We start from the raw sequence: 26711 nt of genomic DNA on the forward strand, positions 1-26711 counted from the left end.
AGAGTCTTCAAGGGAACATCAAAGGTTTGCAGACGTCCCTCTGGGCCGTTTCATGAGCATTGATCGAAAGTGCTGGGTTGCAACGTGCTTACAGTCTCCCATCCAGTGAAACTGATTTCATCCAGCCACGCCTCGTGAGCTGAGATCTGCTAATCTCTCAAGTCTGTAATTGTTCTGAGAGAAGCAGCAGAAGAAGAAGTGTGAGTGGCAGTTGAGGAAAAGATGGGAAGGTAGAGCTGAAACTAGGTGACATCTGCCTCATACTATACTGCTGAGATCAAATACAAATATGATTTTGTTTTTATTTCAGAGGCAACATTCTTAAAATACGTGTTATTTGAGGATCATTTTTTCATTAAGCTTTTCCCCATTACAAGGCAGTCATTGCCATGGCAGCATCAGCAGAATTTATAATGATGTAGAATAATTAATAATTTACATTAATATGGCTCGTGCTTCATCCGCCTGCATCATAAATTTGTTTAATCAGATAAACTGCAGTGTAATTATATGTAACCACAAGATTACTCTGTTGACAGAGTCAATGCATGTAAAGAAAGCACATCACAACATTAGTGCTGTCATTGACTTGTAGACATGCAGCAGGAAACACATTATAATGGCTTCTTCTTGGAGTTCTGTGAAAGAGAGTTTGAGGCTCTGACAACCTGTCAAAATATGATTTAATGGTAATTATGACAACAAAGTAATGGAACAGTTACTTTGCACTCTCTGTGTCATCTTTCATATGTTTGCAACTACCTCCATTGGTCTGAATTATTGATAAATAGCTGGCTGTTGCATGCTGAGCCAGAGAGAGATGTAAAATATGGACTGGAGTCAGTTTCCAGTGGATTCTTCAAGTGACAAAATGCATACAGTAGAAGTCACTCCTGTTTAATCTGAAATGTGTTCAAACACTGCTGTTGTCATGGATTTTAAATATACAATGTATCCCTTTTTTTTTTTCAGTTACACTTTTAAATTCAAATCCTGTTGAACTGCTTTGTTGACAAGCCTGCAGGCATCATAGGACTTTATTTATTTTCAACGAGCATCTGTGTTTTCTCAGCCTCGAGACAAATTTCGATAGAGCCGAGCCATTTCACACCCTTTGATGTGTAGGCCAGCGTCATGGATGTACTGTACTTGCAAGATGCCGTGACGCAAATAAGATCACACATGCCTCCTGAGGGACTCACACTGCACCAGAGCAAGTTTCCCTTAAAGACGCCACACACCGAAAACAATCTTGAGTTTGAACATAACTAAGCTTAAAGACACTGTACACACACACACACACACACACGCACACACACAAACTCCTTGTTGAGAGATTTACTGCAGTCAGCCTTGGGTGACAGTTCAGTTTTCCCCCAAGAAAAATCAGTCATCACACTGTGATCAGCCGGGATTATATCAGTACGCTGACAATTAAAGTCAAAGTGGGAGTGAAAGTGAGAAAATTTAGTAGTGAATTGTACAAATTCAGGTCAGGTTCATTCATAATGCTCTACTGGCAACACAGTTAATCAATCGTATGTGCAAGTGTGGCTACTCATTATACGTCTGCTTATTTTTCCTCTCGCTCTTGCTCTCTCTCTGGGTTGTCACGGGGGGAATATTGATTTCACTGACACTTTCAGGGAATGCCTTTATTGACTGACTGCCACCAATAAATTGTTGATTGCTGGTTGATGAAAAGGCTTCAGGCTTCAGTAAATCCCCCCGATAATGTCTCAGCGCAGAAGATTCCTCACATCCAAACCACTATTCTAAATGCATAACTGATTTAAAGCCTGATCACCCAGAGTCCATACTAACACGCACCCCGCTATAGCCTACAGTAAGTTCAATCTTTGCTGCCGTTGCCAGGGTTATGCAATTGAAGTACGCAACTTTGTTATTAGATCCAGGCTGCCTGGCGGGCACAGAGCTCTCTCCCAGCAGAGTAGCCTCCAGCCATTCATCAGTATCACTGCTACAGAGAGACAGAGAGTGATGGGAGAAGTCTGTGTGATGTGTCTGTGTGCACCGTGCTGCACAACTTGGCTGTCTTTGTGTGTGTGTGTGTGTGTGTGTGTGTATGTGTAAGATTTGATGATAAAAGCTGCATCAGAGGATTTCATACTCCAAATGTCACATTGTGACATTATATGTCTTATTTTGCAGCCAGTTTTTGGTTATTAATACAAGACATGATAATTGAATTTGAACCTTTGCCCTAACCTGAACACTAATGAACATTACAGAGTGAAATTACACAATCCGCAATAGGGAAAAAAGATATAGGCCTATTGTAAATTTTGAAAAAGCTGCTCCTCAGCAGATGGATTTGTTTAACTTCATCAGAATCACAATCAGGTTTATTTGCCAAGTACATACATACAAGGAATTTAACTCTGTTTTACGCATCTCTCTCAGTGTATTTACACAGAAATAGAAATAACAGCTAGGAACAAGGACAACAAAGTTGGACAGATAAAGGCGAGAAATAGACAGGACTTTTATGTACACAAGTAGTGAAAGAAGAGGTGTATATAAATATTACATAAAAAGCACCAATGACCAACAATAAAATAAGAATAAAATAAAATAAAACATCTTTATACAAGTCCAGTGTTCTGTAAGTTGTAAACAATACAAATAGTGAAAAGAAATACTAAATGGATATACATGGACTGGATGATTAAGTACAGTATGTACATGTAAACATATCTATACTGTATGTATGTACGTACATTCATGTCATGTTCTCTTCCATGTTGGCTTAAACAGCGTAAATAATTATTGACATGCGAGAGAAAATATATATATATATATATATATATATATTAAAAAGAATCAGAAAAATATTTGAAAAACAAAATATATAAAAAATAATATATATTTCTAAATATATATATTTATATATAAATTAAAAAAATATATATATAATTTTTTAATTAAAAATAATATATTTATATTTTTTATTTGTATAAATATAATATATAAAATAAATAAACACATTTATAAACGGTATATACAGTATATACAATTCTAGCCTTTCCCAGGACTTTCTTCCTCAGTGGATGGATATTACTCAGTTGTAAAGGTGATGCTATATCTCAGAAACATGCCAGTAAGTGAATGTATTTTAAATGTAGCCTTATATATGTAGCATATAAACTCATATATAATGTTTTCATGTGACTGATAGACAAATAAAATATTTTATCAATCAATTATTATTGATTTTCTGGCTTAATTATGAAACATGTAGGAAATAACCTAAGATTATCCATTAGCCTCCACCCTCAACCTGCATACCTGAGCCATTAGCCTAATTAGTGATACATTAAATGCACCTGGGGGTCACTTTAAACCTCACTATACAGGTTTTTATGTGATAAGTTATCCACAACACCACCAGTAGTTATAATAGTAGGTCCACTACTTAGTATTAGTCCACTATTACTATTAATTGTAAGTTTTATCTAGCTATATCTCTGAAATGTCTTGTGTGTGAACCATAGATGAGTGGACTGCTGAAGGATCCAGGTCAGAGTGACTCCATGTCTGACTTTGCCTCCCTCCATCCTTGTGAAGCGCTGTTTCATCCGTTCAGTGATGCCTCTGCAGCCCACAGACGGAGCGATACAGGAAGATACTCCAGTGTATGGGACCTTACCATCCAAGTGACGTCCTATATGATAAATCCAGACTTGTTACATTCTCACTGCAAAGAAGCAATCAGCTACATTCAGAGGATTACTCTTCAGAGGCGAGTCTCGGACGGCCTGTGTTGATAAAGGTAGGGGTACAAATGCGCAAATTGTTTGTCTCGTTTCATTCATTCTGCAGGGAGCAATTTGTTTGCACTTGTCATCACTTATAACATCTCATTATCAAAACATGCCACTTTTTTTTTTCTCTTGAATGTGCAGTCCTGGACGTCATGCTTGTTTGTTTCCATGTCACATTGTGCGTAATGGACAGCATTGATTGTTTATTCCCACAACTTTTATTATGAGCCTGGACACTGATAGAAATTAGGTAATTTATTTTGACAAAGTTGTTAGACTGCATTTCCCCCTTATGTATGGCACGTTGACAACCGTCCTCACCACTTGCCGTAAGTGATAATGAGGCATGGGTAAAAAAATAAATAAAAAAAATCCAACCAATCACCCAATCCGGAACAACCGCGTCTGCTATTGCGTCCTTGGCATTTTATTATGAGGATAAAGATGCAGAATTTTGCTTCTTTTATAACAGCTTGGAAGCAAAATGAAAAAGCTGAACATACTGCTACCACTTGTGGGATACAGTTGGAACATGTGGCCATCATATCACTCTGTGTGTCCAAAGCTTTTGAGGTGACTCCTTCTATCATAGAATCTGAAGCCTACCAGGTTGTAGACAGACGCTCCAGTGATGGGTTCAGGGGCACTATGCCTTTTATTCCAATAGTCAATCTGCTCTATGGGTTCATTCTGGCTCTCTGTCTCCTTTTAAAATTGGCTTGGTGTTGCATTGTGGTCTGCAACAGACAGCAGCACTGCTCCACACTGAATGTGAGTCATTAAAACTGCCACAAGTACAGTAGTAGCCCGTGAAATTCAGTCGGCATAAACGAACAACATTACATCTGTAATTTACTCTCTAGACTTACTCCAGCTGCGACATGAATGGACCACTTGTCTGATGTAAATGCACAACTAGTTTGTCTAGCAGAATAAAGCTGTGTTAATGGCTCCTGGTGTAGATGGAAATTATATGCCATTAGGATAGACTGTAATTATTGTTGTGTGTGTGTGGAGAGGCACTGAGCCAATTGGGGGGGGGGGGAAGCAATTGTTATTCTGGCTCCAGCAGAGGTAGAGCCAGATTCAAGGATGATAGGAAGGGATCAAGGCCTTGACACACCAATCCGACGGTTGGCTGTCGGACAGTTTGGGGCCATCGGCCTAGTTTTTGCGGTGTGTCCCGCACCGTCGGCTCCAGTCTGTCCGTGTTGGAGGTTTTGTGGCATGTTGAACAGGCGGTGGCGCCCGTTGGTGAGAGAAACCACTCTAATTGGCTGTTCAGCTTAAACAAATCAGTGCACCACATGAGAAACGGAAGTGAAGAAAGCAAGCCAACAAGTAAAGAGGAAAAACACAGAAGGCTCTTCTCATTGTTCATCTTTATCTCATCTGGTCGTTCCAATACACAGATATTTTTACAACAACATTGGCCATCTGGAGTGAAGCTAAGTGGTGAGTGAGAGGCAAACGCTGCTTTGTTTTATGTACGTATCATAACAATGGCTTGTACATCCGCAGTCCTCGGTCTTCCGGTTTCTCTTTTTGAATGACTAATACAGACTACCTGCAGGACGTCCTTGCTAACTGGCCGTCGGCTGTAGTCTTTGCAGTGTGTTCGGGCCAAAACAAAGCCAACGTGAGGCGTTCGTCGCCGCTAATTCTCTGATGTCAGTTTGGTGTGTCCCCAGCTTAAGAGGTCAATCAAGTATAAAGAAGCTATTAGCACCCTACCAAAATTAATGAAGTACTTAAATAATACAGGAAACAGGAATATTGACTGAAAGCTGCAGGCCACACAGATCCTCCAGATTTGTGTGCTACAGGATAAGAGGCATATTTAACGATTTCCCCCCTCTCTCTATCTCCTACTCCAAGTGAAAGGCATTGCAAGGCAGACATTTTTTCCCATTCTTTTATCTCAGAGAAGCAGCGAACAGTCTCACAATCTGTTGATCTTCCCTCGGTGCCTGTGTCACTTCCTTAAACCGTGCACGCTCTCCTTGTTAAACGCAAAAGGCCCCGTGCAGCATCTGCTCCCCTTCCCATCCCCCCCATTAGAGACCCTCCGCATCTCGCTCCTATGACTGACTGCAGTGGCTTCATACAACTGTGGAGTGTTGGAGTGATCATTAGCTGCCTTTTCTCTTTGCCCGTCAGATAATTATGTACTCGGTGCTGATCTCTCAACCTTGTGCCGGTGCTTCATTAGCTTGCTTTTTGTCTTGATGCCGTTATCAGCCGTGGTGGCATCCCCCCTGTATCATTTTCATAAATCTCACAGATGATGAGAAAGATTTACAGATTTGAAGGTCCTTTGTGACAGCCTCTTTTTATTCCCAGGTCAATTAGAAGAGCTCCTTGTCTGTGTTGTGCTGTTGCTGAACGGCGCCAGTTTAGTTAAAACACGGCGAGATCTGCTCTGCTACAAAATACCTGTAAACACCGCCTCAGCCGCCTGCTTTCCACACGCTGCCTGTGGAATATTAAAGATGCTTTCGAGGGGAGATAAGGGCTGTTGAATATTTTAAAATCTCTGTATATTTTTCACACTTCTTCCATAGCCAGCAAGTCTGGCTTTGCCATGTAATTATGCAGATAATGCAGTCCGGATGTTAATGTGTCATCACTAACAGGCCTTGTTTGTGTGTTTTTGCTGTTCTGTTTTGAGCTTTTCTTTGAAGCCACGGAACCCTGAAATTAAAATGAAATTATAAAAGGACCATCAGATTTGAGCAGACCGAAGGGCAGAAGGAGACTAGTAGTGGCACAAATATTGCTTTCTAACGCCCCACAGCTTTACAATAAAAATAAGGGATGATGACAGCAAAGAAGATTTTGCAATGCACAGCGATGACATAGCTGTTACTCATAACTTGTCTCCCTCAGGTTTTATTTGCGAAGGCCAGAAGTCACAATCATGTGGTAATGATGGTTGTGGATGACCGCAATGATGAGTCAGCTGTAGCAGTATCCTCTGATGTACTGTAGTTTCAGGCTGTGTTCTTTTCTTTGTTGAATTTTAATTACACTGCACTGTTCTACTGAGCGGAGCACCGTCAGGTCCCACAATTGCTTTTCAGTGGTTCACCTATACTGTATGAGAGCAGGACATCTTCTGTGTCCAATTCCTCTCTCTCGCAAGACTTACTAGTTTGGCTTGAGGGGACTCTTCAAGCACTCCTGCACTAGTCCTGTAATCTCAGCCTGCGCACTTTCCGCCGCACTTAGCTGCTGAGATTGGTCGTACGGGAGCTGTCAGCAGGGCAAATTTAATTTCTTCATCTTTTTCTCCTGTGGATTTTTTTTTTTTTTTTTTTTCAAGATTTAAGGAGAACAAGCTGTGAGCTACCTCAGGGGGGAAACCAGTGGAGAACCTTTATGTTTTTTGTGCTCCAACTGTGAGGTTTAGAGAGAGCTGAACTTCTTTACAAAGCCTGTATTCACTGAAGACTACAGGTCCTCATGAGGAGCGTGTGTGCCACTGCCCATGAAACAGGCCTCACCAGCCCGGTTTCATTCTCAGGATGTCAAATACCGACTAGGGATGTTAATAATTAACCGTTTACCGACATTAAGAATTTTAACCGATTAATGCTATCGGTTAAATGGTTAAAAGAAATATAAAAAAAATCGCGAAAAAGCGTAGCAAAACTCAGAGGAGCGGCTTGTCACTTAAAGGAGAATAGCTGGTCCGCCTTAACAGCCCACCTAAAGTGAGTCTGAGCCGGAGGTGCAGGACACAGGAGCTTGGCTTGGGTCTTGAGGAGTTGTAGCATTTATTCACCGACAATTAAACTGTACACACACTGCACTGTTACGTTCACAGCTATAACTCCACTGACAACCCCGTACTCACTGCCGCCACACAAAAACGGTCTGTCGCACACTCGCTAACGTTACGCCATGCTGACAGACCGTATGTGTGTTACAACGATGAGCATGAAGCCACCAGCAACGCTACATCTGCTAACGCAGCACATACACACACGGTTTGTTGGAAACTCAATATCGTTACGCTGGGCATACACACTGCTGACAACCTCGCAGCTAAACTAAATGATGCGTTGGAGACTTACTGGGACAATACACGCAGCGTCATGGCTGCTACAGTCACTCTCCCAGACGGGTGAACTGGGGACTCAGTTGTCTGTTTTGCACATACACTGCAGCTGGTGATAAATGATGGATTTAACCTGTTTGTGCATCGGCTTATCGTTGAAGCTGGGTGGCTTGTTAGGCGCTAAAAATAGCACCGCTGCATGCGACACACTTATCTTGTCGGTTAACGGTTAATAAACGGTTAACGAGGATCAGTTATCGGATTGGAAAAAATCAGCATCCCTAATACCGACGCTTTGTCTCGGCCGTCGGCATTTGATACCACCTCACAAGGCACCATTAAGCGCCTGTATGAGACGCACCGGGCTTTCTATTAACTACAATGTACACAGTCAGATGTTCGTTCATGTCCTGTGTTCACAACTTTCAGTTTTATTTTCACTTCACAAATGTAGTAGTTTCAAGCCCAGACAGTTCTTTCCTAAACCTAACTAAGTGGTTTGTTGCCTAAACCTAAAGTGATGCCAAGGGGCATGACAAAGCTGTAACAAGTTGGGATGAGAACATGTTGGCCTCACTGTGCCCGTGCAGATTGTCACTCACACCGAATGAACATAGACTCAGTGCTCGAATACATTTACTAATCCCGCTCCTCTCAGATTATCTGCCTTTTGAGGAGTTTTAGGATGAAAAAAAAAATCACTTTCTGCTCCCCAGGATTTATTCTTAATAACTCGTCTGGCTTTTGATTTTTTTTTCTTACTCTTGATTGTCAGCATAACATATTCATGTAGCTGCCCCCTTCACTTAACTGACAAATATAATTCATTTGGAGGTCAAACCCATTACCCTTATAATGTGCTGCAGCTGAAGCATGAGGAAAAGTACATTACTCTTACTGATGAAGTCGCTTTGCTGTACAGTATATACAGTATTCTGCTGAGGGAATTCTGTGTGTGCAGCACCTCTGACAAAGAGCATTGTATACTATTACAGCTTCCCTTCATGCCTGCTCATGCCTGCAGGACTTATACACTCTATGCCTCAGGCTTTCTCTCTGTGTTGATAGTGTGTGTGTGTGTTTCTCTACACACATTATAAACAGCTATATAACAGTATGTCTGATCACAACATTACCTCTCCACAGTTCTGTCATGCCCTTCTGTGAAGCCCATTCTGTCTTGTCCATCTTTCATTAGTGAGGAGAAACTAACACAGCCACAGCGGTCTCACCTTTTTTGTCTTGCAGTGACACTGGGTCCCTTTTCATGTGTGATGCCATTCATGTCACAGCACGCTCCGTTGAAATGCTTTGGTGTGATAGCCTGCTTTTTATTAGCCTTTCACCAGAAACTGGGGCACTCATTTGTTGATATAAAGCCATAATGTAGACTTGCATTTGTCAGGGGACAATGTCAATTCTGGTGGGAGAGCGGGGGAAAGAGGAAGAGAGGCATGTTTGTATGCCTTCAAGCTATTGGAGCATGCTCCGACTGTGAAAGGCCACTGCCATTGTTGGGTAACATAATCCACCAGGGAGGCCTTCGGCCAGACACCGGGGAGGACTGCCTGTACACACTCTCCCCCTCTCTCTCTCAGTACAGATGCATATCCCTTTCTGTGCTGGAATCAGCTGCTGAATGCTAAGCTATTTTCAACTGTTACTGAACCTGTGTGTGGGGTGACAGCGCACACATCCTCTTATTGTTGCCGTTCTGAACACAAACTCTCTGCCGGCTGACAGCTTGTTTAAACAGTCTTATTGATAGCGGTGTATTCCGCTATTCTTCGCTGATGGCGAGGGGCTGAATGGAGACAAACAAATACCTCCTCTGGGAAAAAAGTCATTCCAGATATAATAACTCTCTGTGGATGGTTTTAATGAAGTACGGTGGTGTGTATGGTCACCTGCAGAAATTATGCCAACAATAATGCGTCTGCGAGCTGTGAGGTTTGTGGTTTGATAGTGGAATAAGTGGCTCACAATGGATTATACAGACTAAGCTTCAGTATCGGATTGCTCGCAATCTAATAAGTATAGATATTATTTTCAGCCGTGTGCTCCAGATCAGACTAGAGACATAACCACTTAAAAGATGGGTGAGTAGTAGGCCACTTGCTCTCTTATGATGTTTGTGTTTTTTTAAACAGAAAACACATATTTTATACTCCAATATTTACTGAAAATGACATACAATACAGCCAACAGCAGACTGAGTAAATGCTCAGGCTCCTGGCAGTCTCCCTCCAGCCAGCTGCCACCTTATTAAGGTATTTGTAGTGAAATGAGGAAGTATCGTATCATGTAACTCCTCATTTCATCTTCACCAATCAGCCATTCCTCATCCGTTGGAATAAGGAATAAATAGAAACAGGGCGTCTGACAAAAGTTCAGCTCAGAACGTTATTTCCTTGATTAATCGATTAGTTGTTTGGTCTATTAAATGTCAGAAAAAGGTGAAAAGTGATGATCAGTGTTTCCCAAAACCTGAGATGACGTCCTCAAATGTCTTGTTTTGTCCACAATCAAAGATATTCAGTTTACTGTCATAGAGACGTAAAGAAACCAGAAAATATTCACATTTAAGAAGCTGGAATCAGAGAATTTTGCCTTTTTTCTTAAAAAATTACTCAAACCGGTTTAATTGATTATCAAAATAGTTGACGAATAATTGAATTATTGACAACTAATTGATTAATCGTTGCAGCTCTAGTTGCGTAATTTCATTCTATCATTAATTTGTTATATTTAGTATTCAGATCAGGAGTCATAAGAATTGCTGACCTAAACCGTCGTTCAAAATTTTGACCCAGAAGAATCGGATATGTTATGCAATGTAATGAAGTTCGTCCTCTTCTGTTTCTAACCCGGTTATCAGGTTATCAAACATCATTAGAAGTCAAATAGCAGTCATGCTGTTAAAATGATTTCCCATAAAAATGTTCAAATGTTCATTTTTCTCACTTACAATTTCATATTCTTTGTGAGTGAACAGCTCTGTGCCGCTAAGTGAAGCCCCTCATTGCCTCGATTGTGAGGGCTCTGCATGTGAGTGGGAAGTCGACATATTTCTTGTTCAAATAGCTTTCTTTTTTTATGAAACAACATTTTTGTTGGCATACACAAAAGTCACATATCCATTATAAAGCAATCATGTCTCAGAAATGGCAATATGCTAATGTTTGTACAAAACATCATGCATATTTCTAAACAGGGTTTTCTCCTATAATCCCCAACATCATTTAATAGGCTAATCTAAGATCTGGGAAGCCAGTGGCAGTTGTGATGTTCATGTCTTTGTACCACAGTCTGTTAGCATGTGTACACAGTAAAGCCAGAGAGACTCATTTGCATGCAGACTGAAGCTTTAGGAAAGTCGAGATGGCTTGTCTACTAGACTGACAGTGATGAGAGAGAGGGAGAGGGCTGATGCCTCTTTTGAGACGATTTTTGACAAGATTATACCGTTTTGGCATGAGGCACTGAAGATTATGATATCTATGAAACAACGTAAGGCAATCCTGAGTAGTGTGTATGCTCTTTACCACGTAATAATTAAAGTATAAAGTCCATTTGAAACCATATAATAGGCAATTTTGTTTCATCCAAACAGTGCCAGTTGAAAGCATGTTATAATATAAATTGCAAACAGATAGACACTGACTTTTAATGGTCTTACAATTGTCTAGACAAGATAATCGCTTATGTTATCATCCCACCATTTTAAAAAAGGTGTATTATTCCCGAGGCGTCTCGATAGATAAATTATTTCGTAGGGCATAATATTTTCACAGCGATCATCAAACCTTAGCCGCCTAGATGGGATGATGGGTGCAACAGGAATGGGCAACAATCAGTGTTGTGTCAACCTGTTTAACCTCTACACAGCACAGGTGTGACATCCTGTAATAACAAACCATTGTGACATTTTAACCGTTCACCCAGATGCTGGTCCATCTTGTTCCATCACTTCCTGCAATAATCAAAACGGATCCACTGTCAAAACATTATGAAAATTATCATGATCAGTGTTAAAGAGGACCTTTTATGCTTATTTTCAGTTGCATACTTGTAGTTTGGGTTTCTACTAGAGCCTATGCTTTAAAGTTAAAAAAAACGCTTTACTTTTCTCATACCAGCGGAGCTGCAGCACCTCTTTTCACCCTCTGTTAGGGCTGCGTGATTATGGACAAAATGCTAATCACACACGGTTATTTATCACGATAATTCATACATTTTAGGTACAAAATATTTGTTTTGCAAATTCACATTTAAGTTAACAGAGCGCTGTTTTCACTTCAATGTTGTGCTACATTCCAACTGTCAAAAACTCTAAATGTTATCCTTTTACTTTGTTATTGTCATCTATAGTGGTTATTTGCATAAAACACAAAATTCAAATGATTAGGAAATAAATTATTGTATTTTTATTGATAAAAAAAATCTTGGAATTAGTAGTTCTAATTATATATAAGAAGCAGCTTAGAGCTAGTGTTAGGAAGTTAAACAGGTCATAATTCTCTCTCTATTATCTATTTTATACTGCTGTGAAAACATCTTTAAACAACTTAAAGTTTCTCGCCAAAAACTCCATTTTACAAGATTACATTTGAACACATCATGATAGCGTTATAATCTACCATCGCCCAATATTCATTATACTGGGTAGAACTTGAACGCACCATAAGCACCATAACGGAGCTGTATAGCGTGTAGCTCCGTGCTGCCGGCAGACTAGCGAGGTATTATGCAAATGTGTTACTTGGTGACATCACCACATTACAGAAGAAAAGGCGGGACTTGAAGCGAGGCGTTTCAGTCAGTTCAGGAGCAGTGTTTCTGTGGGGGAGAGTAACTCCCTTTGGTGTGGTCTTTGTAACTTTGTAGACCATTTACATGCACAAAAAAACTATATAACACACTAAAGGAAATGGAAAAGCACAAAAGCATAATAGGTCCTTTTTAACCTCTAACAAATACAGTATGTTTACTGTGACTGCTTCACAATAAAAACTTTTAATGTGAAGCAGCAGTGCAAATGTTGGGTTAACAATAAATGGTGTCAAAAATCTAGAATCATAACTTCAAACAAAATCCCACTTTATAATATTTAGTCCAGTTTCCAACAAGTTTTTCCTCATATCATATTTGTCCTCTGGACTGTGAAGATGCTTGTTGCTCACAGTGTCACTTTGGTGAGGCTTGGCTCCGCAGAGCAGTGAGGGGGCTTCTTTTGACCTGCCAGCATCCCTCCACGCCACAGCTTTCTGCAGCGCCCTGTAGCAGCTGGCCTGGCTGCCTCTCAGTGGCTGTGACAGGAGAAAGGGGGATGATGATGAATCAGGGGCATGACGAAGATCTCCCCAGCACTGACTCCTCTCTGAGTCGCCGGGCGCTGTCACACAGCGAGAGAGCGTGTGATCACAGTTACATTCAGCCATTTTAAAGCTCATAGGCAAGTGTGGTTCCGCAAAGCTGGCGCACATTACTGATCCACAGGGACAGATTTTATATGTCTTATATGGTTTTAGGGAACGGTGAAGTACTTTGCAATCTGCTTATTTTATTGAAACTCATCAGAATGCCATTAACTCCCTATTTATTGGTGTCTCATTAATTGTTTTAAAACCGCCTCTCCCTTCAGCATAAGAATACACAGTTGTTGGCATTAGCATGTCATGTGCCGGTCAGAGGTCCAGGTTAGGTTGAGTCATGTGACCCAACATCTAGGAAAGCCTTTGTGAGCAGCGCTCCTGTTTATTTAAAGCACGGAGATTTATTTAAGAGCTTGTTACACAAGATAAGCTGCAAAAGGTACAGCTCTAAACGGAATAGAAGAGCCTATTTGTAAACGTCCGCAAGTGCCAGGGTTAAGTGCCTGGCTGAGAGATGAATGGAGGCGATAAGCAAGAGAGGATCATTTCAACAATGGGTGTTTTTAAAAGGTAGATATTTTGTGATGGCAGCCCTTAATTTAGCTCATCTCTTTTGAATAGAGTATAATGTGGGGTTTTCATTGCGCTCATCTAAACGCTGACAGCATTCTGTCAGTTCAGAGAAAGTAATAGTTAGACGGATGGCCTGAATGTTAGAACAGAAACTCTGATACATGAGTGGCTGAAATTTCTCCCTCCTCAAGCCCTACATGCCCAATACATGGGATTACTCTGATTCCATTTTTGACAACCCACAAGAGATGGTCTGAGGCAGAACTGACTGAGTAGGGAGGTTTTGGATCCAAAATGGTGTCAGCTCAGGCTGAAAGCCCCTCCGCGTTCTTGATTTTAATTGAGAGAGAGCCCCTCAAGCGTGCTGCCAATCCTCCCAGTAGAAGAAAACCCTAAAGGGAACTTTTCCTGCAGTGAAATGTTGAACTACTCATCGTCCTTCTGCGCCAGCGTACAGCGCTCGCAGCTTTCCTGCCTCCTCCTGCTGCAAGAGTATTATTATTCTTTTAGAGACATAAATCATGTGACTGACACTTGAACGGTGAGATATGTCATTTAGATATGTAGTGTCCGATTACGTGTATGAAGTACATGCATACGACATGCATTAATCTTGATATGGTTGCATGATCCGTAGGATTAGTTGGGATTAGCAAATCTATCCAATTTCACATGACAGCAATAATAATCTGTTTCTGAACTAATAACCTGTTAATCGTGTTGGGAAAATATTTATTCCCATATGGAAGTGAATGAAACACTTCTGACCCGACACTTAAATAATTGATAAAAAAAGGCGGGGGGGGGGGTCCAGATGCAATCATAACATGCGCTTGAGTTTTATATAGGACCCATGCACTGTGGAATGTCCATGTGAGGAAAGGCAAGGCCTTAAAACTCTGCCAGATTTCATTTCACGCTCCGCAGAGCACAGCCTCTGAGACGGTGACATTTACATGGCCCTCTATACCACCGCCAGTTGCTGCAGGCCCAAGGCACTGGCTAAATCAGGCACAAGAGGGCCAATGAATGAGGAGGCAATGAGAGCGGGAGAACAAGGAGGAGATGGCTAATGTGCTGTGCAGAAGATGCACATAGAGGACCGTATCACATCACAGTCATCTTTAGTAGAAAGACGTCTCTTTGGAGGAACATACAGTGCAGTCTGTGAAATATATAAATTATGCAGTGGTAATGCATCATCTTTGTCTCTGTATCATCGCTAAGATGTTACATGATGTGCACTGACCTTTGTAAATGATTATGGTATATGCAAAACCATGAACTCCCACAAACATTAAAACAGTTCATTTAGGCAAACCCCATTATACGAACAAATAGCTCTGCATGTGCCACAGTAGTGTTGACAGTGTGTGTGGGGGAGGAGACCATTGTTCAGTCAGTAAGACCAGCTTTTCCAGGGATTATCTGCTCCAAAGACCAACTGGTCGTCTCCCAACCAAAAGGTCATCAGGCTAGTTTAAATGCTAGTTAACCCCAGCTGCCCGATTTCAACATACTCGCTCTATCCCCGGCTAATCTGATTAGGTCTCTCCACCTCTAGTAGCTGCTTCACTTCAACCAGCATGAGTAGTTTAGTCCTTACTGAGCTCCACGTCGGCGCTTCTCTTCCTGATGGCGCTCCCCCTGAGAGGTTTCCCAGTAGGTTGAAATAAACATGCAGAGCAGCTGCACACGCTGAAATGTTTCTGGCTGCATTCAAAGGAAACCATTTGGCAATAGGAGAGTGTTTCTTCCTCTGAACCCATTACAGACTGCTTTCACAGGTCTTCCAGTAAGCTCCTGAAATTGTATGAAAACAATGCACATTTGGCTTATATAATAACTGCACAGGACAACTTGGGCATCCTCTCCTCATGCATGCTGTATCGTCTGAGAGTATTCCTTTTGCTGAGCCTGTTTGGCTCAAATTCCCTGCTCCTTTCGGTCTTCAAATCCTGGCTTTTGCTTTTGTTTTTGTTTCCTGGCAAGTCACTTTGCTATGATATTTGTTCCCAGGTGGTGTGAAACTATAGAGCCGCGTGTGTGGAAACACATCAGTCAGTGTGTACCGAGAGCCTGTTCAACTCAGAAAAGCTGTGGAGTTGTGCGTGACAGCCTTTCATTGTCTGCGGAAATGTTTTATTTAAATCACAACATATTTCAATAAAATGTTGAGGCATAACTGCGCTGCGATATAATCAGATGTAGAAGGGGAAGAGGCAGATGGACCTAATGACGTAGCTCGAGAGCAGGTGGAGGTCAGCGTCGCCACCACGCAGTCTCAACTGGCCTGTTCGTCACGGTGCAGTGAATCAATACGGCTGTCAAGCAGATGAGTCCGCACTGCTAGTCCATTACAAAGTGGTTAAATCTAGCTACGGCGCTTACTAACCGCCATAATGAGGTGGTAACAAAGTTATGGAATCATTAGTGAGCATGTGTCCCGGCAGGACGGCGAGGGAAAGCGAGCTTGGGGAGGTTACAGCGTGACAGATGGTGGCTGTATGTGTGTGTCAGTGTGTGAATGAGTGAATGCCTGGTGCTGGTACTCAGGGTTGTTTTTGCACACAAACAAGTGGAAATACGGACCAAATATGGTATTCTACTTGGTGTATTGGTCTTGAAATAGTTGCCAGTTTTAGTTTCACTCTTTCATGAGGAGAGTTTGTTTTGACAGCAACATGATTTTATTTACAGGCCCTTTTGCCATCTTGGTACAGTGTTGTCAGTGTTGTATATCATAGAACAATGGTTATATTTAGTGTCCTAAATTGGTTTTTATCCACGTCAAATGTCATTATTTTCCACAATCTGTGATAATTTGTATCATATACCTTTTATTCAATTTAGCTACATTCAATGCTCCCTAATCAGTCACACATTTTATGTGTAATAATTCATCTGAAACAATAACTCAAATGGAACTCAACCAAATGTCATGTTTGCATTAATTCCTGGATTATCTCTTGGTTTATGGAGACAATCATTTGTCAAATTAAGTCTATACGGATTACAGAGTCCAGCTACCAAACTGACCAGCATTCTTTTTTATGATTCACACGAGACCCCGAAACACGAGTCTGTAAAACACGTCAATAAAGTGGTGTAAAATAAACGCAGATCCTTGTGTGGGGTTTTTAAGTTCAGCCATAAATCACCATGTTGCGTTTTTGGCTGCAAGGAGAGAAAAAGGGGGGAGAGCGGAGGAAGAGGAGGGAGGGACTGAAACTGTGGTACAAAGCCAAAACATGACCGATGCCAAGGTGGCAGGCATGGAAGAGGCGGGAGGGAGAGAGAAGACGAGAGGGGAAAAACATCTTCTCGATCTAATAACCTGCATGGATGGACAGTGACGTACCTATTTATGACCAATCATCTAGATTACCCCTCTATTTATTGTTTTTTTTTTCTCCATACAGCGAGCATAGTCAGAGGTATTAGAGCTTATTTTGATAGTATCACAATAGGCTTTTTTCCTCCATTTCATTTTGTATGAAAAACAACTTCCATACAGACTTGAAAATGGCTCAAACTACATAATAGACCACAGAAAGTAAGTCACTGTAATTTTGGTGTGCATGCATCAATCACAATAGCTCACTGTTAAATCTGAAGAAGGCGAGATTGGAGAAAATATGATTAAAAAAAGTTATTTTTATAAAACGGTCACTATATCCTGACAGTAGTGCATGAAACCTGAAAAAAATCATGTGCCTCGGTGTCCTCCGGTGTCCTCCGGTGTCCTCCGGTGTCCTCCGGTGTCCTCCGGTGCTCTTAACGGCATCTGCAAGATTTCACAGACCAGAGGAAAACAAGCAGTAAGAGCTGATCTGAGGTCCGCTGTCCAGCTGCTGTCTCTGAGAGCCGGTTGCCAATCACTCGCAAACTCCGACCAAACGGTCAAACTAGGCAGCGCTGATCAAATATGAATCAATATTATGTTACGTTAATGCCTATTTCTCGCCTCAAATGTTTTCAGAATCGTCTTGTAGTGCACGGTTTAGATGTAAAATGAGAACGTTTGTGACGCCGCCATTATAAAATCTGTTGATGGAATGCCAAGTTCTGGTCACATGACTGGAGCACAGCCAATAGGAACGCTCTCTCAATGAAATGACCTGTGATTGGTCAAAGTCTCCCGTCACAGGCTAGATCTTCTAAAGCCTGAAAACAGGATGGATGGATGAAGTCATGGAGACACGTGAAATTAACACTCACGTTGTTGCCAAAAATCAACAAGTTCAGTCAGCTTGGTTACCAATTGGCTATCGTTCTTTCCCACATGACTGCATCATCGGCTGTCTTCGGGGTTCCCCACACACAACAGGAGATCTGATCGTAAATATTGAACATGTTCAATCGGTGGAGAGAGGACGGACTTCCGAGCCGATCAGAGGATGTAAAAACACTCTTAACAAACCTCACACCACAGGAATATCTGGAAAGATAATCTTTTGAACCATAAAAAAATCTGGGATGGTTGACAATTGTCGGGAGGGGGAAATTGGTCCCAAAATTGGCTTGATTTTAGTGTAGTGTGTACTCTGGCATTAGTCATTTGATACCTACAGGAAAAAGACAAAATTGGTCACATCCATTTTTTGTTTGTTTTGTGTCAACGAAAAAGTAATAACTGTTAAAAAGTGATTTTGAATTACGCTATTGTTCTTTTAAAAATGTGAGTGCATCCTCCACTTTGCTTTTGCTGACTGGCCTTGGCAAAGCTCGCCAGATTGACTTTTTAAAAGAAAAAATAATTGTAACCTCAAAGTGTGAAACCTGCACTTTTGCTAGAGTAGCTTTCTTTAGAAATTCCTCTTGTGGCTCTTTACAAGAGCGACAGTGAATATTGCCCTGCTCCCAATCTTCCACCTGCAGAGAGGCCAGGAGGGGAATGAATCAGCAGACCCCTCCATCGATGTCGTCTTCATTCTAGCTCTTCTCCTCTCTTGACCTCCGCACCCACTCGTTTGTGACAGAGATATTTAGCGTCTAGATTTATTAGTAATTTAATTAGCGGGGGAACAAAAAGGTCAGAAGCGCCGAGGTCTTTGCACATGTGCGACAGAGAGAGTTCTTTGCTAATTGAGCACAAAATGGACAGACAGCTGGAGGTCAGACATCAGTCTGGCCCTGTGGGCTGAGTGATGGGGCTGCTGTTGAATTAGCTGGCTTCTCGTCCTGTTATTGGTCACCACTTTTTCAGGTCACCACTCGCGCCTGTGTTCTCGCTGAGCCTTTTCAGGGACATGCCATTTTTAGTATAGATAATCTAGATATACATAATAAAAGTGGTTTTGGATTGAGTTCAGGACAGAAGATTTGCAGGGAGATCAAAATATGTTTTTGGCTGAAACTAAGCGATGGCGTGTGTGTGTGTGTGTTTGTGGGTGTGTATGTGTGTGTGTGACAGAGAGAGAAAGATGAATGAATGTCCCTGAGAGCATGTTAGTGCAGTTTGCAGGATGACTTCAGCACCACGGACAGCGTCTCATGCTTCATGCATATCACTTTGCTCTTTTATCTGTATCGCTGCACTCCGTCTGTTCTCTCACACACACACACACACACACACACACAGACTGATTCAAAAGCAAACGTTTATAGATTAATGAACAGCAAAGATCTTTGGATCAAATTTCCGCGATAAGCTCAGCAAACACAAGTTCACAGCCTGCAAAAGGAACAGAGCTTAATTTAGCATTACCTGTTATTTTATCAGCTTATTTCCATCGCTGGCTTTGACACCGTACAAATTTACAGAGAGGTATTTGGAGCAAAAACTGTGACACAAGCCCTCCGTATAAAAATTTAGTTTCATTCTTTTTATTGCATTATTTGTGCGAAATTCCATAATGGAGACTGTATTTAATCACTTACACATTCTGAAATGAATGTTTCCAGTTGCATATAGATTAGGGCTGTCAAAGTTAACGCGTTAACGCAAATATGTTTTAATGCCACTAATTAACACATTCGACCTTTCGGAGGTTGTACCGGGCTCAGTTTTAAAGCTAGAGTGAAGATACTGGTATCATATGAAACTAGAAAACCTAAGGAATCCATTGGTACCATGTTATACTAGCTTGTCGTGAAGGAGGTTAAATAATGCTCTGAACTTATGCTATTTTGGCGAGGAAAAACTGTCATGGCCATTTTCAAAGGGGTGAAAATGGGTTTTATGGGTACCCACGAGTCTCCCCTTTACAGACATGCCCACTTTATGATAATCACATGCAGTTTGGAGCAAGTCATAGTCAAGTCAGCACACTGACACACTGACAGCTGTTGTTGCCTGTTGGGCTGCAGTTTGCCATGTTATGATTTGAGCATATTTTTTATGCTAGATGTAGTACCTGTGAGGGTTTCTGGACAATATTTGTCATTGTTTTGTGTTGTTAATTGATTTCCAATAATAAATATATACATACATTTGCATAAATAAAGCATATTATTTTAAGAGTTTTAAATACTTAACAAATCTCCCTTTAAGGTACATTTTGAACAGATAAAAAAATGTGCAATTAATTGCGATTAATCATGGACAATCATGCGATTAATCACAATTAAATATTTTAATCGACTGACATCCCTAATAAAGATATTATCTGAAGCGTCAGATTGAAATGTTCATTCCACAACCTCTGCTGTTTCATAACCCTTGTTATGAAAGGACGCTTGTCTCATGTAAACCTCTAGTGTATCTTGGCTGTTCAAAAGGACGCCTGGTTGAGTGAGTGTGATGTTCACCATCAGCTCTTGTTTAGGTACTGTCCAACACTGCATAGCTGTAAGATGTAAATGATCAAACCACTCACCCACCTGACAACGCTTAGAGGGGCTAGGGACTTCAAGTTGTTTCATCCTCACTGTAATTGAATATTCATTTCCATCTCACTTACTTCCCTGACTCCATTCAGACAGGCATTTCATTGAACTCTATAGTCTGAATAAGACGGTTCTGGCCCGGATTATACTTTACAAAGTTCTGCTCTCTCTCACAAATTCTTGTTTGCCACATCAGAAAGAAGAGTGAGTGGAAAATGCAAACCGGCACCTTTTTACCCACTAATTTGAGATCAGAAAGCAAATCAATTAATGCCATTGTCCCTTTTTGGAATGAGATGTATCTAATGCATTATGGACAGCAAGCAAGCTTTTGTAGCGTAATTAGCAAGTTGTCGAGAAGAGGATGCTTGTTTTTTTTTTCCCTCCCTAAATGCTTTCCACACTGCCAGGCAGACAGACAGAGAAAGCCTGCGTGTCGAAAGCATGAAATACTGGCATCTGTGAGGACACCCAAATCTCCTTGGCGGTTCTGGCAGAGGGAAAGAGGGGAGTGCACAGGCAGCAGAAAATGGCTTAGTCAGGGTCATCACTAGCCAATAGCTTTGGATAGCTGTGACAAGCCAGGGCATTTTCTCAGGCTCCAATAAGCTAAGTGAGAAAAGATCTTCTTGACGCCGCGATGCCAACAAACACTTTTTCTCACGGTCTTTATTGGACATAATTATCATACATTTTATGGGGTGGTTCAGATTGTAGTGTTTATATGACACCTACAGAAGCTTTCATAGCCACAGCAGCAGGCAATTTGAAGTCAAAATGACATGAAATGGCATGTCCTGTACACTCTTTTGAGATTTTTTTAAAATATTTTTTGCTTTGATGGAAACGCCCCCTTTTTTGTGGATATGCAGGTAAGAATGTATCTGTCTACATAGGTAGAGAAATGCTTCAAAACCATCATCGTTCTTTTATTGGCTGACGATGATGAGACAACTGACTGCAATATGGCACAGACTTTGTATCGCAACCCATACTAGTGCCCATACTAATGTCTCCTTCATTTGTACCAGTCGGAAACCTCCAGGTCTGAAAAGTCCCTTAAACTTGCATTCTTTCTAATAACCAGCAGGGGGCGACTCCTCTGATTGTATAGAAGTCTATGAGAAAATGACCCTACTTTTCACTTGATTTATTACCTCAGTAAACATTGTAAACATGAGTTCATGGTCTCAATCGCTAGTTTCAAGTCTTCTTCAATACAACATGATGTTCATTCAGTAAATTATGGTCCCATTTAGAGTCCAATACACCATAAAGCAGGGTATGCTATTGGGTATGGCTACCTTGTGATTGACAGGTCACTACCGTGACGTTGTGCGGTCTGGGAGTTGTCTGTGTCTTTGTCTTAAAACTTTAACTCTTTCACAGTGTGTTTTTAGTTCATTAAAGTGAATTGTAACTTTTTGGTTGCCAAAAAATGTCTTGTTCAGCATTCGGATGTGCTTAACTCCACCCTCTGGTGTCACTTCTGGTTGCATAAAACCATGACGGCGACTGACAAAATACCAAACCCAAGGCTTCAAAACTATAGTCCACAAACCAATGGGTGACGTCAGACAATGGACTATGTCCACTTCTTATATTCAGTCTATGATTTGTAAAAGCGTGAACAGAAATCTTGCACCTTAGTTTGCTGCTTGAGCTACTAAACAAACATCAGAGTGTAAAAGCACACTGCTAACGTAATTTTGCTGGCTACAAAGTTGATTAGCTCGTTAGCTGCTGCACATCGATTAGCTTGAAAACTTTCAGTGTGACAGTAGATGTCAGGATCTTTCAGTTTCGATGCTAAATTCTGCGATCCTTATAAATATGTATAAATGCCACTGCTGACAAAACACTGACTGTCGTTTCCTTGTAAGTCGGCAGAAGTTTGTTTACATTTTACCCCCGTCGGCTTAGCTGTCAATCAAAGACTTACACCAACCCGCCCCCTCAGACGCTCGGAGGCAAATGTTTCTGATGTATCTCAAAATACCCTCTTTCTTTCAATTTCAATAATAGATTTGTCAAATCACATTGACATGATTTTGGATGGCAAAAACGTCTGTGATTTGAGTTTGACTTTAAGATATTTTCTCCTTTTGGCAGTTTTTTTTTTAAAATAATGCAGTTGTCGAACAGAATTGCCCTTGATTCAGCGTATCCCACAGAGACACTGTTGTCTGATCCGTATTCCATGTGGCTGCAACCCACTAAAAAGTAATAATAATCCCTCATCGTATGTTGTTTTCCATCATATGTGAATAGCCACAGCAGGGGGGGAGGTACTTCAGTATGGCTGAAGTCACGATACCTCTGTTGGCTGCTGCACAGTGGGATTATTCTTTGCATGTCAAAGTGCCTGGCTGCTCTTTTCTAGATGAGTCTTGTCACTGGAGATGCATATAAGCATACATGGCTGTTGAAGTTCAGTGGCCCGCAGAACAACAGATGTACTTCCCGTGTTGACAGACACGCGAGTCGTGTCTCTAAAGCCGTGTGTGCGTTTGTTTAGTGTGATGAAACCCAGTCGAACCCTCTCTGTTCAACCACGCTGAAGGTTTGTCATGTTCTTTTTGTTTGTTATATGAGGATGCTTTTATAATATCAGTTTTTTTTTTTGAGAGCTCAAATATACATGAATGCACATAGCAATAGATACCGCGCTGACAATATACAACCGTGCATGCACATGCTCAAAAAACACACACACTTGATGATGTCATTTGTATAATCTGATGGAATCTGGGCCAGCGTTGATGACGAGGAGGCAGCCGGCGGGATGAGCAGTCACTGTCATAATGATTTGGTGTGTAGGAGGGGAGGTATGGGGAAAAGAGGAGTGTGTGTGTTTGTGTAGTGGGGAGGAGTAACACCTAGCAGACGCAATTCACTTGCTCATTTGCTTTATATGAAGGTTGCAACAAAACAAAATGTACTGAAGCATGAGTCATTATACATTTTGTTGATGTAATTTATGCAGTCACTTGAATTAAAACAAAGTGGTTTCCGCTCCGTGTGCGCCATTAAACCATTAGTCATTTATGTTTGGCTGATCTGAACAGGTAAAAAGAGGGAAACGTGTCAAAGAAAAGATAAGAAGGAAGATACATTGAAGCACCACTCATGTGCAATTGAGTTTGGTAAACGCTGCAATTAACTTGTCGCGTTTACACCCGGCTGTGATAAATGGCAGATTTCCTTCAAGCCTAAACTCAGTCATTCAGTCATTTTGACTGTACTCACCCTTTAAACGTTGGCATTGCTTTTGGATTCTCTCATGTCTCAAAATGCCAGACAATTTGAAAGGCATCCTCACTACACAGTTTGATGAAAAACATGTTGCTTTTGGTCGCAAGCCACGTAATAAATTCTTGGAACAAATCCTGCAGAAATTACACCAGACATTTAGACATCTAATTAAGCTTTTGTTCATTCCCAAACATTAATTCTGATAGTTTTATACTCATGATGGACAACAGTTTATAAAGTAGTTTAATATTCACACTGAGGTCATTAAATGATTAGCGTAGTTTTCTTGTCTTTGCATAATCATTGCGCTCATCAAAAAATTAATCATATAACAACGTTTTTTTAAAATGACCTGTGAAAACTCTGCCTGCAGCTATACGGCTGGAGTAATGGGATAGCTAACAATCAATGTGTGTCTATTGATTTATACACAGGCCCAAAACAAACTAGACCACCACCTCCGTAGTGATGCGTCAACATCCTCTGATTGCCCCAAAGCAAACGTCAATGAAAATGATTAACTGACTGCTGTGTGTGAATATAGGAAAGGGAGTAGACGTGGGCCACAAAAGCATTGTTGTTGCTAACATTAACACCGTGCTGTGACGTCTTCAAGCTCTGAGGTGACGATGTTTCATCGATTGAAATCTTACGCATGTTTCATGGAAGTCGTGCCAATTTTTTCTCATAAAAGTACGTCAGTTCCAAGATTTTTATTATGCTTGATTGCCTCAAATACTGTAACTGATGATTTCTGTGCTTCCATCTTACGCTTTTACACAGCAGTTTCTTTATTTTTGTTTTGTCCTTCATGGCTATTCACAGGATGGCATTGGTTTGAGTTGCAGCCACTCAGTGAACAAGCAGTTCCGTCAAGTATTTAACTTTCTTGTCTGTGTTTGAAAGTATGTTTAGCTGAAGGTCATGTTTCATTTTGTGTTTTAGTTCATTTTCTTAGCATTTACATGCATGTGTTTCTGTACATGCTGTATTAAGCCGGTATTCATAGTAATCCTGTACACATATGCTTGTGTGGCGATGTGTATTTATAGCGCTGGGTGCATGTGAGTGGGCGTACAGGCGCATGTTTTGTGTGTGATTTAGATTGACGTGCCGTTACGGGAGGCAGTCGTAGTGTCAGTGTGGTGCTGCTGGCTGCCGGCCCTAACCGTACCAGATTCTCCCCAGGTGATGACACTTACTGTAGATCCTGGCCGATGATGTAACCACCGCGCTCGCTGCCAACTATAACCTACACTTGATTTATCTTGACTCTCTCAACTCTCTCAGCTCCTCTGGCACAGCTGGGCATGTGCAGAGGGGAGAGTATAGAGAAGAGTTGGACACTGAGTCATCAAAATGTAAGTGCAGGCAAACACATCAGCAGTATGTTGGGATATTATTGAAAGATCCCTCGGGCCTCTACAAAAGCAGTCTTTAAATTTCAGTAGTGGACTTTTGTGCATACATCAACCAATATTTGTTTTCATAGTCAATTAAGGCTGATTATTTTTTTCAATTTAACGGCCCATCACAATTTCCTAGAGCCCTGGGCGATGTCATCAAATATCTTGTTTAAAGGTCTTCGCACACCAAGTCTGTATTTTTTGTATGCGATTTTTTTTTTTTGTCCGTTATCTACTAAAAAACGTTACACACAGAAACCTTGCACACTGAGTCTGATGCGTTTTATTATTCTATTCGTTGCAAAAAATCACAGTACAAGACAAAACTGAATTCATTACTTGGGTGCCATGAAATGGATAGCACTAGTCCCACACGGGACTAATGAATGAATGACATTAGCAAGAAGCTATCTTTTAGCTGCCTAAAGCAAAATCACTACTGTTTAATCTTTTCTACATCCTTTGTTTAGCGACCATCCCTGATTCTAAGCTGTTCTGCATCACCTGCCACAATCTGTTTTTAAATTCTGCATCTCTGTATTCTTTTATTTCTTTATTGTAAAGTGCTTTGTGCTGGGAGACAAAGTGAATGTTTATCAGATGCCATTTTGGATGATGACGTTTGCACAGACAGTGGCTCTAAGTGGTCAAACAACCCTCTTATGGCTTTTGACAGATGCGAAAAAATACAGAAAATCAAACCTGTTCCGAAAACTTTATTGACGGATGAAAGTTTCGGAGTCGGTGTGTAAATGTTATTGACACAACGGGAGGTTACATTTATTTTTAAATGTGCGACAATTAATACAGACTGGTTTGCAGAGGCCTTAACAGTCCACAACCCCAAAATATAAAATTTACAAGACAAGGAAAAGCTACAAAATGTCACATTTGAGAGGCTTAAACAAGAGAAAGTTTGGATATTTTGATCAACTTAAGCAATTAATGGATTATCAAAATAGTTGCCTTTTTTTTTCATCTATTAAATAATAGATTAATCAACTAATCGTTGCAGCTCTACATCCCAAATGCAACGTTTATCTCATTACCAAAGGCAAAAAATATATTTTTAAAAGTTGCGTAAGCGGTATCTGCGTCATTACGTCTGATAAAAGGTTTGACATCAGCGTTACAAATTTAGAAGTTTAATCACAGCTTCATGAGGTCAAATCGTGCAAACAACTCATCATCCTTCAAAATGTTTTCAAAGTCAGAGCAAACGGCGAGAGACGACATCAGACATCACACCAGAGACCGAGACATTAACCCCCACCCTCTGTGGACACTATTACAGTGACATTGCAAATGGCGTTGTGTGCACACGCAGTAAGTTTATGTGTGCATGCACCAGGTTGTGTAGTATTCCGTCTAAGCCTTATTTTGTTCAGCATGTGTAATCCCCTTAAATTCCCCACTGATAGCC

At 41.0% G+C, this 26711-nt stretch overlaps 1 protein-coding gene across 4 annotated transcripts in view; it reads left to right on the plus strand.

The window, feature by feature from the left end:
- The window catches only part of dlgap1b (discs, large (Drosophila) homolog-associated protein 1b), a 260605-nt gene that overhangs the window by 147062 nt on the left and 86832 nt on the right, over nucleotides 1–26711 (plus strand). For all 4 annotated transcript variants that reach the window (XM_074621743.1, XM_074621745.1, XM_074621746.1 and 1 more), the window contains exon 4: nucleotides 3589–3793. The gene's annotated coding sequence lies outside the window, so the exon portion shown is untranslated. The remainder of the gene's footprint in view (nucleotides 1–3588; nucleotides 3794–26711) is intronic.

Source organism: Sebastes fasciatus, chromosome 21, assembly GCF_043250625.1.
Source record: "Sebastes fasciatus isolate fSebFas1 chromosome 21, fSebFas1.pri, whole genome shotgun sequence".
Lineage (NCBI taxonomy): Eukaryota > Metazoa > Chordata > Actinopteri > Perciformes > Sebastidae > Sebastes > Sebastes fasciatus.